Source organism: Herpailurus yagouaroundi, unplaced genomic scaffold, assembly GCF_014898765.1.
Source record: "Herpailurus yagouaroundi ecotype Mexico unplaced genomic scaffold, PumYag 246, whole genome shotgun sequence".
NCBI lineage: Eukaryota > Metazoa > Chordata > Mammalia > Carnivora > Felidae > Herpailurus > Herpailurus yagouaroundi.
The window spans coordinates 2,024,150-2,040,612 of record NW_024412463.1 but is presented as its reverse complement, the minus strand read 5'-3'; positions in this window follow the sequence as shown (position 1 = coordinate 2,040,612).

Below are 16,463 nucleotides of genomic sequence, written 5' to 3'. Positions count from 1 at the left end.
ACAAACGATGCTAAAGATACAAGTATCCTCATTTTGCACAAAGCATCTGAGACACACAAGGCAGATGAAATGACTCACCCAAGTCCTAAGTGAGCGGCACAGCCAGGATCCAAAGCCGGGACTCCCAGGCTCAAAGCCAGCCATCTTTCAGCCACGGCTCACTCCCTCTGGGCTCTTATCCTTTCCAATAACTCTGATTCCTGAACGCCAAGACTTGGATCGGCTGGTGGGTACAGAACAGGCAGAGGAATCGCCAGGCGATTTGCAGGCAGGGGTGGGTCTCGGCTGAGGCTGTGGCTGTGGCTGCTGCAGATGTGTCCTGGGAGTGTCCTTCCCAACCTGCGTCTGTCGCTCAGCTTCCCAACCCGAGAGTCCGGCGGAACTCTCGGTTTGTCAATTGCTCATATTCACAAGCCCGCTCTTGCTGTTACCTTTAGGGAAAGGAAATGCTCAACAACCAAAGAACAAATAATCCAGTGAAGAAATGGGCAAAAGACATGAACAGACACTTCTCCAAAGAAGACATCCAGATGGCCAACCGACACATGAAAAAATGCTCCACATCACTCATCATCAGGGAAATACAAATCAAAACCACAGTGAGATACCACCTGACACCTGTCAGAATGGCTCATTAACAACTGAGGCAACAACAGATGTTGGCGAGGATGCGGAGAAAGAGGATCTCTTTTGCACTGTTGGTGGGAATGCAAGCTGGTGCAGCCGCTCTGGAAAACAGTCTGGAGGTTCCTCAAAAAATTAAAAGTAGAACTACCCTACGGCCCAGCAATTGCACTACTAGGCATTTATCCTCGGGATACAGGTGTGCTGTTTTGAAGAGACACATGCACCCCCATGTTTATAGCAGCACCATTGACAATAGCCAAAGTATGGAAAGAGCCCAAATGTCCATCGATGGATGAATGTATAAAGAAGATGTGGTATATATATACAATGGAGTATTACTCGGCAATCAAAAAGAATGAAATCTTGCCATTTGCAACTATGTGGATGGAACTGGAGGGTATTAGGCTAAGTGAAATTAGTCAGAGAAAGACAAAAATCATATGACTTCACTCATATGAGGACTTTACGAAACAAAACAGATGAACACAAGGGAAGGGAAGCAAAAATAATATAAAAACAGGGAGGGGGACAAAACATTAAAGACTCTTAAATATGGAGAACAAACAGAGGGTTGCTGGAGGGGTTGCAGGAGGGGGGATGGCTAAATGGGTAAGGGGCATTAAGGAATCTACTCCTGAAATCATTGGTGCACTAGAGGCTAACTTGGATGTAAATTTAAAAAAATTAAAAAAAAAAAAATGAAATGCTCTCAGATTCCACACTGCAGCATGATAAAGTTTACCAAGCACCAGTGGGGTGCCCGGCATGGGGCTGGGCATCAGAAGGAGGGATAGTGGCTGGGAAACCAAGAAACAGGAGGCTGATAGCCCTGCCTCATACAGTTCATCTTCTTCCTGGAAATTCTGATCTATTCAGTCATTCGCTCATTCATTCATCCATTCGGCTTCTTCATTACAAATGTTATTGACCAATTCACGAAAAACATATGCGAATGTCTATGAACCATACAAAAAAGATGCTCAACCTCACTTACAATAAGAAAAATGTAAATTAAAACCACACTGCTAACCCACCTCTCCCTATCAGATTCGCTAAAGGCCAAAGATCTGAAAAACATATGTTTTTGACCAAGTTTGGGGGAAGCCAGCTCTCTCAATCATTGTAGGTGGTGATGCGCCTGGGCGGCTGGGCGGCTCAGTCAGCTAAGCATCCGACTTCAGCTTATGTCATGATCTCACGGTTCGTGAGTTCGAGCCCCACATTGGCCTCTCTGCTGTCAGTGCAGAGCTCACTTCAGATCCTCTGTCCCCCTCTCTCTCTGCCCCTCCCCTGCTCTCTCTCTCTCTCAAAAATAAATAAAACATTTTAAAAAACAAAAAACAAAACCCCAAAATGTTATAACCTTATGGAAGGACACTGATCATATCTACAAAATTACATATCACTTACTCTTTGATTTCAGAATCTATCCCAAAGATACACTGGCAAAAGCAAGAGAAGACATATGCCCTGCAGTACTATTTACAGGAGCAAAAATCTAGAAGCAACCCAACGTTCATCAAAAGGAGAATGATAAATAAAAAATGGTGTTGTCACACAATGGAATTCTATACAGCAGTAAAGAGAATGAGGAGTATCTCTACCTGCTGCCGTGGAGTGAGCTCTACGATATATGGTTGAGTGAAAGAAGCAAGAAAAAGACAATGTATAAAACGCTATCAATCTAAGGACACAAATATATATGCATTTGGCTATATGTTTATGGTTGATAATACACATATTTGATCATGTTTTTAAAAGATGGAAGGATAAGCCATAAATAGACTTTAAACATTATAAAGGGGGCGGGGGCGGGGGTGCCTGGGTGACTCAGTCAGTTGAAGGTCCGACTTCTGTTCAGGTCATGATCTCATGGTTTGTGAGTTCGAGCCCTGCCTTGGGCTCTTGACTATCAGCCCAGAGCCTGCTTTGAATCCTGTGTTCCTCTCTCTCTCTGCCCCTCCCCTGCTTATGCTCTTTCTCTCTCAAAAATGAATAATCATTTTTCTTTAAAAAAAATATTACATGGGGCGCCTGGGTGGCGCAGTCGGTTAAGCGTCCGACTTCAGCCAGGTCACGATCTCGCGGTCCGTGAGTTCGAGCCCCGCGTCGGGCTCTGGGCTGATGGCTCAGAGCCTGGAGCCTGTTTCCGATTCTGTGTCTCCCTCTCTCTCTGCCCCTCCCCCGTTCATGCTCTGTCTCTCTCTGTCCCAAAAATAAATAAACGTTGGAAAAAAAAAATTAAAAAAAAATATTACAATGGAACAATAGAATAGAGAGGAGATAGCAGGAATAAATGCTAGACCCAGTTTGGGGAAACATTTGACTTTCCCAGGGGTGCTATAACAAATTTCCATGAGTGTATAGGGGCTTAAAACACAAACGTTTCTCTTACAATTCTGGAGGCTAAAAGTCCAAAATGGGTCTCACTGGGTAAAATTAAGGTACTAACAGGGCTGTGTTCCTCCTGGAGGCTCCAGGGCAGATGGGCTCCTAGACTTTGCCAGCCTCTGGAGGCTGCCTGTATCCCCTGACTGGCAGCCCGATCTCCATCTTCGAAGCCAGCAATGCAGCACCCTGTCTCCTCTCCGAGCTTTGCTTATATGATCACATTTCCTCTCTGACACTCCTGCCTCCCTCTTATAAGGACCCCTATGGTCCCACTGGGCCCACCTGTTTTATCAAGGTGCTATTTGAAATTGGATCATCACTTCACACGGTTACATGAATATCGTCTCTCTCTCCCCAAGCCCTATCTAGAATATGGGCTCTGTGTGGGCAGGGACAGGCGTGTCTTATTCAGTTTTATATTCCCAGTGTCTGGTACATAGATGATCGATCGATGGATAGATATAGATAGATATGTATACAAGGACTAATAATGATAATAAGTTACCCTCCAGAGTAACACCCAGGGGAAGTATTTCCCACAAACTACAAAAGCTTCAGCCTCTACCCTGAATCACTAGTTCTCAAATGGGCACAAGTTTGCTCTCCGGGGAATTTTCATCATTATTTTTATCGGAGTGGTTTTTGTCGGTCATGGCTTTTGGGATGGGTGCCTCCGTCATCTAGCGGCTAGAGGCCAGGGATGCTGCTAAACACCCTCCAATCCACCCCCCCCCATGACAAGAATGATCCTGCCCCAAACGCCAAGAGTGCCAGGCTGAGAAACCCTGCCTAGAAACGCAACATATTCAAATTGAAAGAAACATCTCATTTCGAGTACAAGTTCCTCCTTTGACTAATGGGCAAACCGAGGCCCGGAAAAGGAAGCAACTTGTCCGAAGGTATGGAATAAGGAGGAGGCAGACCGGGCCGCTGAGAGACAGGACCCCGTGGCAGGAAATGAGAATGTATTCAAAGCTGCCAAGCGGAGGGTTCTGACTTGTTATCGGAGCTGGAGACGGGCGGCAGGCAGCGGTGGCTGGCTGAGAACCGCCCCTAACCCTGGCACTTCCCCCAGTGTGCTGTACTCACTACTGGATGCCAAATCACAGCAATTAGCCGCGTCACGCCCACTAGCCAACTTCACGCTGGGCTGGTGGCCCAGACTGCTAAAGAGACATGCCCTCTGCAGCTCAGCGCCTTGGCAACCATGGGCAATGTTCTTGCTATCCGTGGAGCTGGGACCACAGGGCTCTGGCCATGGGCGGGGCGGGGGGAGGGGTCTCCTCCCTGCTACTGAATGGCCCGTGGGCCCCCAAACAAAGAAGGGAGGATTACAGTTTCCCCTCACTCTTCCTGCAGCTTTGTAAGGAGCACACAGCCCTGCCCACCACCCTGCCGTCCTCCCGCACCCCCAGAGAGGTGCTCCTTATGGCTAGAGTGAGGGAGAAACCAAGGTTGAGGACCAGTTACTGTCTGAAGCATTTATCAAGCTGGGATCCAGATCTTGTCTGTAGACCCCCAGGAAAAGCTGGGTATCTTGCATACTGATGGGTAACACTGCTACCAACACCTGGAATCTGAAAAAGTTTGTGGATTTTTTCATCAGAAAAATCAGTGGATTCTTTGGGCTGAAAACACCTGTCACTCCCAGGTCCTCATGGTGACCAGTAACACATTTTGTATCTAGACTTGGAATTTTTGAGTCAACAATGGAAGCATGCACTGGCAGCTGAGATTAAAACAACCAATTCTGTCCAAGTTTCTGCCATTTGCAAAGCACTCCCACATCCTGAACCATATTGAATCATCACAACCATCCAGAAAGGGAGGCAGAGCAGGGAGTTTGAGCTGCATTTAACAGAGGAGTATCTGGACTCAGAGGACGCCATGACTTGTCCAAAGTCACCTACCTGCTTATTGGGAGAGTTGAAGTTCAAATTCAGGCCTTGTAATTCTCTGTCTTCTCTCCACCACGCACCTACTGGGGGAAATGTTGGTGGCCAATTAAAGTCAAGTCCTCTGGGTCACCTCTCTGCCCACTGTGACGTCCCCAAAACTCTTTCGCAAAGCCCTGGGGCTCCAAACAAGAGTTTGAAGGCCACTCCCCTCTGCATCACTGTCCCAGCTTCTCCATGCCCTTGGAGGCTGATGTGTTCCAGTCCCCATCTTCTCATTGGGCCTGACCAAGGGGGAGCCTCAGCAAGATCAGAGTGAGGAGGGCAGTGGAATTGCATCAGGCTGCCTGAGTCCCTCACTGGAGGATCACTGGTCCATACAGCACAGCTCTCTCTGTTCCCACAGTGCTCTCCCTCTGGATTCAGTAACTGCCCTCTCCTCTCATCGCTTCTGACCTAAGGGTAACAACAGCTAATCAAAACACACATATCACATGATGACAAAAAGCTAAGGAGAAACGGAACACAGGATAGAAGATGGAGAGGCCTGGAGTTGGGGTGGAGTTGTCAGAATTTTTAATTGGGAGACCAGGAAAGACTTCACCAAGAACGTGACATTTGAGCAAAGACCTAAGCGAACGATCAAGCCACATGGATATCTTAGGGAAGAACTTTCCAGATGCCTGGTGTTTTGGAGCAGGAGTGGCTGGAGCAGACACACAAGGGGTGGTCCAGGGCACGAGGGGTATTGATGGACCCGGCTGAGGGACTGGATTTGGGGGAGCGTGAGCTGGGCAGGAGCCAAAGAGAATGGGGTGAGGGTAATGATGCCTCAGCACGGGGAGTCCCTCACTAGCAGCAAAAGAACACCAGGGACATGCAACATGGACACAGCACTGGAGACTCGGCTCTAAGCCCTTCAAGAAGCCACTGCTGAGTGGGCGGGGCACACTTAGCCCTGGACACCACTTTCCCAGAGCTGCCCACGCCGCTCTTAAGCCCTCACCTGTGCCACTTTTCCACCCTTCCTTTATCGTGATCTGTCATTACATACGGATTCATTTACTTGTTTAATATTTGAAGTGCAGGAAGACAGAGACCTTATTTGTCATGGCCAAAGCCATATCCCCACAATCCAGCAGGCTTGGCACATAGCAGGTGACCAGTAAGTGTTTGTTTAAAGATGGATGGGTGGGTCAATGACCATGCTAACTACTCCTAGTGGCAATGGCTAACTTTTCTTCTCCAGAAGACCTTTCACTCCAGCCCAGAACCACAAGAACCACAGCTTTACCACTGAGAAGAAAGTATATCTTTTATGCACTCAAGGTCCACAAATCAACAAACCATTTGGCACACAGGAGGCGCCTATTAGATACACACAGACTTGACCAGGGATGGAACCTGGAAGGCCCGATTCGGCCCTGGACCTATACCACAATTCCCAAGTGCCACGGTGACCTATCTTAAATATGAGTATTTATATTCTGGTTGCCTTCTCTGTACACCCTTCCCATGGAGATTCTGCCCCAGTAAGTCAGAGGGATCCTCATTATGGGGAAGAGAATAAAACCTGTTTCCATAGAAAGGAGAAATTGATAAGCTTCCTTTGTTTTTTTTTTCTTACTTCAAAAGGAAGCTCTTGCAAACAAATGGGAGGCCCCAAGGGGAGCGAGGTATAAAATGTATTCCATGATAATGTTATGGAAAGAGAACAAAGAAATTGCCAGAGATGGCCATCCCGGGGCGGCTGGAGGAGATTCGACTAACCTGGGAGTCTGAAGTGACCAGACCTGGAAGGAGCAAGAACACGATCCAAGTCGGCGTCAAGAGAGCCCAGGAAGTCAGGTCCACCCCTGCAGACTGGCCGCTGCCAGTGAGGTGAGCTCGTGAGCTGTACAGAGCCAGCCCAGGGCCTTCCACTGGCAGTCGCTCAGAGGTCCCCAAGGACCCTGTCGAGTGCTAACTGAGCTGCTGCAGGTCAACCTTCTTGTCAACAGTCCGAGACATTTCTCCATTCCACCCCCATCCTACCCTCTTGGTGTCCAGAAGGTCGCTGGTGGTCCTATGGGAACAAAAGTCCCAGCACTTGGACCCCCCTGAGACTGGACAGTGAATGGTCAAACCCAGGGCAAGAGTTACACGAGGCCTCTACCTCTGTGAGCCTGCTTCCTCTTCTGTAAAGTGGAGAGAGTGGTACTTGACCACTACAAGCCAACAGCTGGCAGATGGAGAGAAGTGGGCCCTTCCTGCCTGTGAAGTGCCCTCGGTAGCTCAGGGGAGGGGGTGGGGAAGACAAGAGCCAGCCTGGCCCAAAGCAGAAATGGCTCCCTCAGGAGCTTGCCTCCAAGGAGCTGGGAGAGTAAGCCAGGCCACCCATTCCAGAAGTGCTCTCTTTGAAGAAGACACAGGGGGATCAAGGCGGCAAGCATTCATTCATCCAGCCATCCAGTCATTCGCTCTACAAATATTTATTGAGCATTTCCCATGTGCCAAGTGCACTGTGTGAGACCCTGGGAACAAAGCTCTGAACAAGACAGTGTAGAGTTCAGTGAGGCAGACAAGTACTTAAAGATACAAATTTAACTACAGTTGTAAAAAGTGCTGCAAGGAAAAACTAGAGATTGCTTTTGTCAAGAACTATGAGGAGCCTGAGATTTACCCTACTTGGCAGCCAGCAAGTTAGCTTGCCAGTTTTATGACTGCTGGCAGAAGACACGAGACCCCTGGGTCAGAGATAAGAGACAGTTCACAGCACAGCAGTAACAAGAGTATCAGCATTTTCCTGCTCCAGTCCCCCAAGTTCTAGTTCCCACACAGCAGTGCAAAGACATGCAATGAGTTACCTTATAGGATAGGAACTCTGAGCTTAGGAAACCCAAATCCGTGTGTGTGCATGCGTGTGTGCGTGTATGTGTGTGTGTGTGTGTGCAGTAAATACACATAACATACATTTTATCGTCTTAGCCATTTCTAAGTATACAATTCTGTAGGGTTAAGTAGTTTCTCATTGTTGTTCAAGAGATTTCCAGAGCTTTTCCTTCTTTCGAAACTGCAACACCATACCCATTAAGCAACAATTCCCCATTTGCCCTTCCCCCACCCTCTGGTGACTATCCTTCTACTTTGGTCTCTCTAAATGGGACTACCCTAGAGACCTCCTAGAAGTGGAACCATACATTATCTTTTTTGTGACTGGCTTGTTTCACGTAGCATAACATCTTCAAGGTTCGTGCATGTTGCGGCCGGTGTCAGAATGTCCTTCCTTTTTTGGTCTGAAGAATATTCGGAAACTCGAATCTTTCATAATGGACAGGAAACATGTCTACCCTCTGCTCTGGAGAAAGATACTATCTCTATCTTCCAGAGCTATTCACTGCACAAACATCTAAAATAGAGTCTGGGAGGAAGGCAGTTAGCGCCTCTCCTTGCAAGATGTGCAGAAATGCAAACCCCCCCCCTCGAGAATTGTCTCCAAACAACTATCAATCCAAACAGATTCTGGCCTCCACCTCCTCGTTGATGCTGGGTATGGACGAGCTACTAAACACAGGGCTCCAAACGCCAATGGTCTGTGCCCTCACGCAGTTCACAGCTAGTCTCAAGTCATACCTCCAGACAGAAGACTCCAGCACAGGGAAGTGGTACATCTTCGCTGTGGAGGATATGGGATTTTTGTTTCACTTACATCCAGCAAGTTCACTCCTAGGAATTCAATAAAAACGAGTGCACATGTTCACAAAAAGACTCACACATGAATGTTCACAGCAGCTTTGGTCACGTCGCCCATAACTGGAAACAATCCAAGGGCCCATCAACGGATGGAAAAGCAAAAGGGGGTGTGTCTGCACAACGGGACACTACTCAGCAGGAGTAGGGAACGAACGGACACTTGCAACAACATGGCTGCGGAACACCAAACTCTATGCTAAGCAAAGGAAGGCAGGCTCAAAAGGGTCCCTTCCATATGGTTCCATTCCCGTGAAATTCCAGAGGACACAAAGCTTATCTATGGGGCGGCAGGGCTTGCCTGGAAAGGGGCCTGAGGGAACTTTCTGGGGTAACGGAGATGTTCTATTCTGTGATAGGTATATGAGTTATTACACAGGTGCATGCATTTGTCAAAATGGATCAAACCACCCACTTAAGATCTGGGCATTTCACTATATATAAACTATACATTAATACTTTTAAGTAGTTTTTAAAGAATAGGGGCTTTGGAATCAAGCAGACCAACCCCTAGACTTTTCAACCATGTGGCCCAATGGATTCTCCTTTGTATTTAAGCCCATTTGAGAAGATTCCCGGAGAACCTCAGCCTCTCATCTGTGCATGGCCAGCACCTTGCCCAGAGCATGGCCTGGACCCAGCACTTAGCAAAATGGCGTCAAATGCACCAATAAATGGGTGGCTAGATGGATGGCCTTGAAGCCTTTTTTTAAGTTTTTTTTTATGTTTTTATTTTTGGGGGAGAGAGAGAGAGACAGAGCATGAACAGGGGAGGGGCAGAGAGAGACGGAGACACAGAATCAGAAGCAGGCTCCAGGCTCCAAGCTGTCGGCACAGAGCCCATCGTGGGGCTCGAACTCATGAACCGTGAGATCATGACCTGAGGCCAAAGTCGGACGCTTAACTAACTGAGTCACCCGGGTGCCCCTGAAGTGTTTTTAAGAGTGGACTTTGTTCCCACAAATCAAATCCTCCCTGAAGCAAATGAAGGTGACTCTGCAGATGTTTAATTTTTCATTGCTTCCTGAAAACTGTTTCCTTGTTTAAGGACCGTCTGAAGTCCCCCCCAAATCCACCTTGGCTAGGTTTATTCCTTCAACCCAAACAGAGTTGCAGGCCAGGTGCTTGAGAGAGAACGGTGAATAAGACAGATGTAGTCCTGCCCCCATGGAGCTTGCGTTCTGCTGGAAGAGATCATAAAAACGTAAGTTAAACTCTGATAGGGATCATTTCAGGCACTGATCAGAGCTCTGAGAAGAAGAACATGGAAGATGTGAGAGAATGTGATGGGGGGGGTTTCAGATGGAGGCATCAGGGGCGGCCTCTCTGAGGAGGGAGCATCTGAGCTGAGACCAGATTGGGAGGAGCAGGCCTCATAAAGAGCTGGCAGAAATGCATGCCAGGTGGTTAGTCTGTGGGGTGGGGGGCGGGGGTGTCCCCCTGGGAGCTCGGCCTTCTGAGACCCTGAAGAGGCAGAGGCTGATACAAGGCAAAAGGGCTGGGGCCGGAGCTGTTCCCTGTGCTCTGCCACTCATTTGCTGTGCAAACCCCACACATCTCTCACCCTCTCTGAGCTCCAGGAGCACTTGACAGGACACTTGCAAAGCACGGGCTGCACTCTCTTAAGGTTTCGAGTCCCAAAGGGCAGAAGACGAGGGACGGAGTCCGCCAAGGCAGCGCCCTTTGCGACACAGTGGATAGAGCTGAGACTCCAAAGCTCTGACAGCTTTGCTGCTACAAAATGAAGATGTTCTCCTATCTCCCGTCCCTGTCTGCGGGAACAAAACCGGGTGGCAAAAACCCAGAGGGCTCCGCTTAGCTGTCAGCAGCCCTCCGACCGGCTGCAGCCTTGGAAATAAATGGTCCCGTCAGCTGCTGAGGAGGGTGAGCTCAGGATTTCAGAGGAAAATGAAATAAGAGGGAACGCAGCCCAGAAGCAATGCAAAGTAACGACAAGAGTACTAAAATCTTCCACTGCAGCAAGACGGATGGATGCTCAATGGGGCGCTGACCTCAGACATGGGGACACGGGAAATGAGCTCATGCCCAAAGGCTGGATGGTGGTCCCTGTGCCTGCAGGATCCATGGGCCATCTAAGGGGACCGGGCCCGGGCTGGTGGGGCCACTGCTTTCTTGCCTCCCCCCTCCCCACCCTATGCTCCCCTTGCCAAAGGCTTTCGCCCCTGCGTGTCACCGGATCTAACAGCCTGCAGTAACAGGCTTGCGGGCTGGCTAACTTCAACCCTGTGCCAAGGAAAGAACGCACCCCACCTGACAGGAGGGAGACAGGAGGGAGACCACCCCAGAGAAAACAATAATGAGCCCATCACCTACCGGTGCCTCCAACTGTGCCAAAATGAAGGGGCCGGGGTCATTCTGGCTACGCCGCAATCACAAGCTTCAGGTTTCCTGGCCGTGCGATCCTGAGCAAGTAACTAACCTGGGTCTCTGTTCCCTTGTCTCGAAAATGGGGAAAATAATAATACTACCTGCAAAGCGGGGGTGGGGGGGCGCCTGGGGGGGCTTGGTTGGTCAAGCATCCGACTCTTGATTTCAGCTCAGGTCATGATCTCACAGTTTGTGAGTTTGAGCCCTACCTATGTCAGGCTCCGCGTCGACAGCACAAAGCCTGCTTGGGATTTTTTCCCTCTCCCTCTGCCCCTTCCCACTCTCTCTTTTTCTCAAAAATAATAAACATTAAAAAAAAAACAAAACAAAACAACAAAACCCCGATCAAGTGTTGTTCTCCTGGCTCTGTGCTGACAGTGCGGATCGTGCCTGGGATCCTCTCTCCTCCTCTCTCTCTGCCCCTCCCTCACTCGTGCTCACTCTCTCCTTCTCTCTCAAAAATAAATAAACTTAAAAATTTAAAAAACAATACTGCCCACAGACAGATGAAAAGTAAATGTAAAAATCTGAGAACAGTGTGCTCTCAGTAACCTCATTTTAATGCTTTTATTGTTTCATTTTCACATTAACTATCTCTCCACATGTACAGGTAAAGCAAAAAAGTACCAGCCAAGTTCAAACACCAATGTGAGTTCATCAATCCTAAGAATCTATGGACTGGATTTATAGCAAGCACCCTCTTGACTTTCCCCTCCTCCATCTACCCAGCAAATCTCCAGTAATCATGGCCAGACTCCCTCTGAGTCTTGCGAAGCATCTGCCAGTACATAACGCTCTGATGAGCTGTCTCTCCTTTTGAAGAAAAAAAGCTGAAAGCAGGGGTTAAAATCTCAAAGCCTATGGGGGGGGGGCGGGGAGTGAAGAGGGTTAATAAAGGGACCCCCCCCCCCCCCGTTAGACATGAAGGAATAGTGCGGACTGTGGCAAACTGGAGAACCCAAGCTCCGTCTAAAGGAAAAAGCTGCTACCAGTTCTAGCCAATTTTTGCCAGGGAGGAATATAAGGTGTGGGGTTGGCACATCTTCTAAGTTTTCAAGGGAAGCCAGAAATCCAGATTTTTGGGCGAGATCTCCTGATTTACAAATGCTGGCACATAACTCATTATTTTTGAAACACGGAAGCCCTAGCAAGCCGCTTCTGTTTGCATCCTCGGAGTTGAGGGGACAGAGCCCTCCCGGCTGTCACTGACTGCCAGGCAAGGAACAAGGCACCGTTGCAACAAGGAACTCTAGACAGATCTTAATTAAGCTCCAGGCAGCAGGCCTATTAGCTGATAAAGGCTTTGGACCAGAGTGTGAGAGAGTCCCCTGAGGGCTGGGGCAGTGGAGGAAAGCCAAAGGAAGAGGTGGGCTTTGAGACGGGCTGCGAGGGCTGTCAGGACTAGGAAAAACCAAGGAACCAACCACAATCCAGAGGAGGCACTGGATGAAAAAGGGGAGTGAGAAGGAACTGGAAGGTCTAACTTGGAGCTCTGCCCATTCAAATGTGGATCCAAACTGTACCACTGCAGCACTCTCTCCAGGAGATTCTATCAGGAAGGTGACCATACTCTGCTCTGGGCTGATGGCATCTGGATCACAAGCGGGGACGCAGGGTCCTCCCAGGGGAAAGGACAACGCACAGTTGTCTCAGCGCGGCCTTAACTGGGCCGGAAGTCCTCTACCCCAGGCAGACTTCTCACAGCACACGGATCGGATCGGCCTTCGTGCAGTCTCCCTCACTACCACAAATGCTCTTCTGGGGCTGGAAATGTGGCTTTTGTATCCCCAGTGCTTGATCAGTGCGTGACCTACAGAAGGTCCTTAATGAATGTGTGTCACGTGGTCCAATGAATGAAACCAAAGAACAAAAGGCAAGACCTCAAAGAATAGGGTGTGTGATCACACTTCCAAACAGAAAAGTTCCCCCAGGGCCAGAAAAATGAACAAGAAAATCAATGCTGATTGCTCACAGCAGCCATGAAGATTGGGCGTTTGCACGGAGGAACACCTCACTTGGGGTACCCAGGAAAGGACTGTGACATCCCATAATGACCAGAGTCGCCAAGGCCTAAAACAGTCCTAAAGCCCCCAGGAGAGGGACACAATGCACAACCCATCAGAGCAATGCTGGGTGTCTCGGATCGCTCTAGAACTAAAGGCAGGTATAACCCCTTCCCTGGACAGATGGAATAGCTGACAGGCTCGGGCCACCGAGGGGACTTGTGTCCACTCACAGAGCATGTCTAGTAGGAGAACCAGAACCAGAACCCAGGTCTCCTGACTGCTGGCCCTGGAGCAGGAGCAGAGCTGAGGCCCCCACTGGGGGTGCAGGATTTAAAGAGGCACTAAAAAGCTTAGCATTCAAGATAAATAACATTTTGACACACTAATATTTTCTAATCAAAATTAGTACAAAACAAACCCATGATGAACAAAATATTAACTTTTAAAATAAAGATTTAAATACAGCTGTGCCCTTGTACGCCTCAACCTCACCCCCTGTGCCCTGATCTGTGCCAGTAGGTCCCAAGGGGATGACTGAGACCCAAGACTGGGAGGAAAAGGTTAGATGGAGAGCTGGGGGCAGATCCCTCCAGGCACAAGGACAGAGCTGGCTTGGGGTGTCCCAGGCTCACAAAGGCAGAGTGCCAGGGGCAGAGTGACGGGAGGTGGTGGGAGGAGGTGGTGGTGAAGGCGCTCCCTCCATCCCCACCCCACTCCCTCTCCAAACTCCTCTCCTAACTAACCACCAGCCTTGCGAATCTAAGCCCTCCCATCTCAAGGGGGAGGTTGGATAAAAAAGCTTGGATTACTCTGGGTAACCCTTCATGCCATGGAAAAACAAGCTAGAACTTTATGACTTACTGACAGTTGGTTATGAATGGGAAGGAAAGCATATTCTTAAACCGCTGACAGTAATTCCCTTTTAAGGTATGTCCTCTGGGCCAGGGATGCCACATCCTCCTCCTGCCCCCGCTCTAATAGCAGCTTTTTTTTTTCCAGTGACAGGCTTGGGCTTTTAGGTCAGACAGGCCTGGATTCAGGTCCAGCTCTGCCACTTACTGTGTGACCCTAGACAATCTGCCAAGATGAGAGGTCAGTAACTCAGGCTTCCAGGGGCCCAGTGGTACCGCAAATGACACGACGACACGGGCCAAGAGGCAAACCACAGGCAAAGGGGTGTCCCCGACCCAGCATACCACCCCCACGAGGGATGTCAGCCAGATCGCTCAGTGTTTCCAAAGAAAAAATGTTAGGTGAAATCTCCCACTTTTTAAAGATTGGCAACTAATTCACTTTTTTTTTTTTTTTTTTTTAATTAATCCAGCAGAGCCAAAGAGACAGGTGTTCGAGCTGGAGGCAGAACCCATTTTGCACCTCAGACACCTACAAATCGCCCAGCGAACTGCCTGGCACCTAGTAAGTGCTCAGCAAGCTTCGGAGGGGGGGGGGGGGGGCGGTTCATCTTTTCGCAAAACCTTCACCGGCATCACCAACATGCATTTCCACACAACAGCTTGGGAAGGAATGTTTCTCAGGAGGGAGATGAAGATAGGAAGAGAAGAACTGAAAATCTGGAAGGCTCTAAAGGGAGGGAGGAACTGCAAAGAGGAAATTCCTTAAAAGGATTTAAAAGAGTTTTATTGGACACAGTTTAGCACAAGTCAGGGATAAGAGCAGGCAGTAATTTAACTCCTGGGCACAGAAAGTGAGTCTCTATATGTGGGTGGATGGGGGGCAGGGGGGAGGGGGGAAGAACGGTCCTTAGGGATGGTCTCCCTGTGTTTCAGGGTCTTCTGTCCACAGGTCACCACAACATCTGACTCAGGTGCACAGTGTTCTGATAGGTCCATCCCCCGGGGACAGTACCCCTCTCCCAGAGGTGCTCATAAGGTCCAGCTCACCGGACACCCCACTGGATGTGGCAGATCATGTGGGCTTTAAAGTCAGACCCCGCTGGGTTGAGTTTCAAGTCTTCAACATCAGTGGTTCTCAAAGCCGCAGACCAGGAACATCAGAATGACCAGAAAATTTATTAGAAGGGTCTCACCCCAAACCCACTGAATCAGAAATTCAGGGTGGGGGGGGGGGGCCTCTCGAGTCTGCACCTTCCTCCCGTGCTCTTGGACAAGTCCTGTGTCTCCCTGGAATGATCAAATCTACCCCCTAGGACTGTCCTCAGTGCTCCCGCAACGACTCTTTCAGAAGCCTGGTCTGTCTGTGCCTGGCAATGTGGAAGATGCTAGAGGGACAGCACATAGTCCCAACCCTGATGGAGCTTGATGTCTAGCGGGGGAGACGGACAATCCGCAAGGAGAAAGAGACAGAAATGCCAGTTTTCAGACGGGACGGGAAGGCAGGGACCCGACCTACCACCTGGGGCCCTGTTTCTCAAAGTGTGCTCCAGGGACCACCTGAGCACCAAAGCCCACACAGCCAGGAAGACTTCCTCTCCTGCACACCCTCCCCACTACTCCTCTCCGATGCCCCTGCTCTCCCTCAAATATGCCTCCCTCCTTCCTGCTTCAGGATCGTCGTCTTTGCTGTTTCATCCAGCTGCAAAGCTCTCTTACCACATCTTCCAAAGATGGGCTCCTTACCCTTGTTCATGGCTGTGTATACGTCCCCTCCCCAGCGGTCAATCTAAAGGGGTCTCGCCCCTCGCTCTGTACCCCCCCCCCCTGCTCCGGCTTCTTCGTCGCCCCTCTCACAGACCACAGTCCTGCTCGTTCGTTCTCGGTGTTCCTGGCTCAGCCTTTCCCCGAGCAGAAGGTGAGTTTGTGGGGACAAGTCCTTGTCAGTCGTAGTCCCCACCACCACGGCGCCAGTGGGCGTTCAACTCACGCTTAAGGACCAGGTGTCAGACCGGGCCCACATCAGGGTTTCTCCACAGCCTTTCTTTGTTCTCTGATGGTGGGGAAAGGCCACAGAGGCTGGAAGTTAAAGAGGAAAGGAGGGTGGGGGGCCAGCGACACTAAGAGGCGGCTCTGCCGTGGCGCCCCCTCGGGCACAGCCTACCAACCCAACCCCCCCAGCAAAAGCGCGACTCCTACCAATTTCGAAGCGAGGCGTCGCTCCTGACCGGCTGCCTGTGCACTGGGCGCTGGACCCCGGGACCCCAGGGCCCGGTGTGAGTGCCCCGCGTCGGCCAGGGGTGCCGGCGGCGGCCGGGCCACGCGGACCAGGAGGGAAAGGCGCCCGGCGCGGCAGGTGCCGTCCCTAAGAAGTTGACGCCGCCAGGCGCGTGCCGTCCCTGTCGCGCGGTGACATGAGGGACCCGAGGGCAACGGTGCACCGGGACCTCGCGGTAAAGCACGGCCCGTGGCCCCCAGAAGGTTGAAGCGCATGCGGGGACTTTGCGTGGCACGTGGAGACCCTGGGACAGCAGCGCGAGGGGTCCAGGACCCGCAGGGCGCCCGAGGCGCGGGGG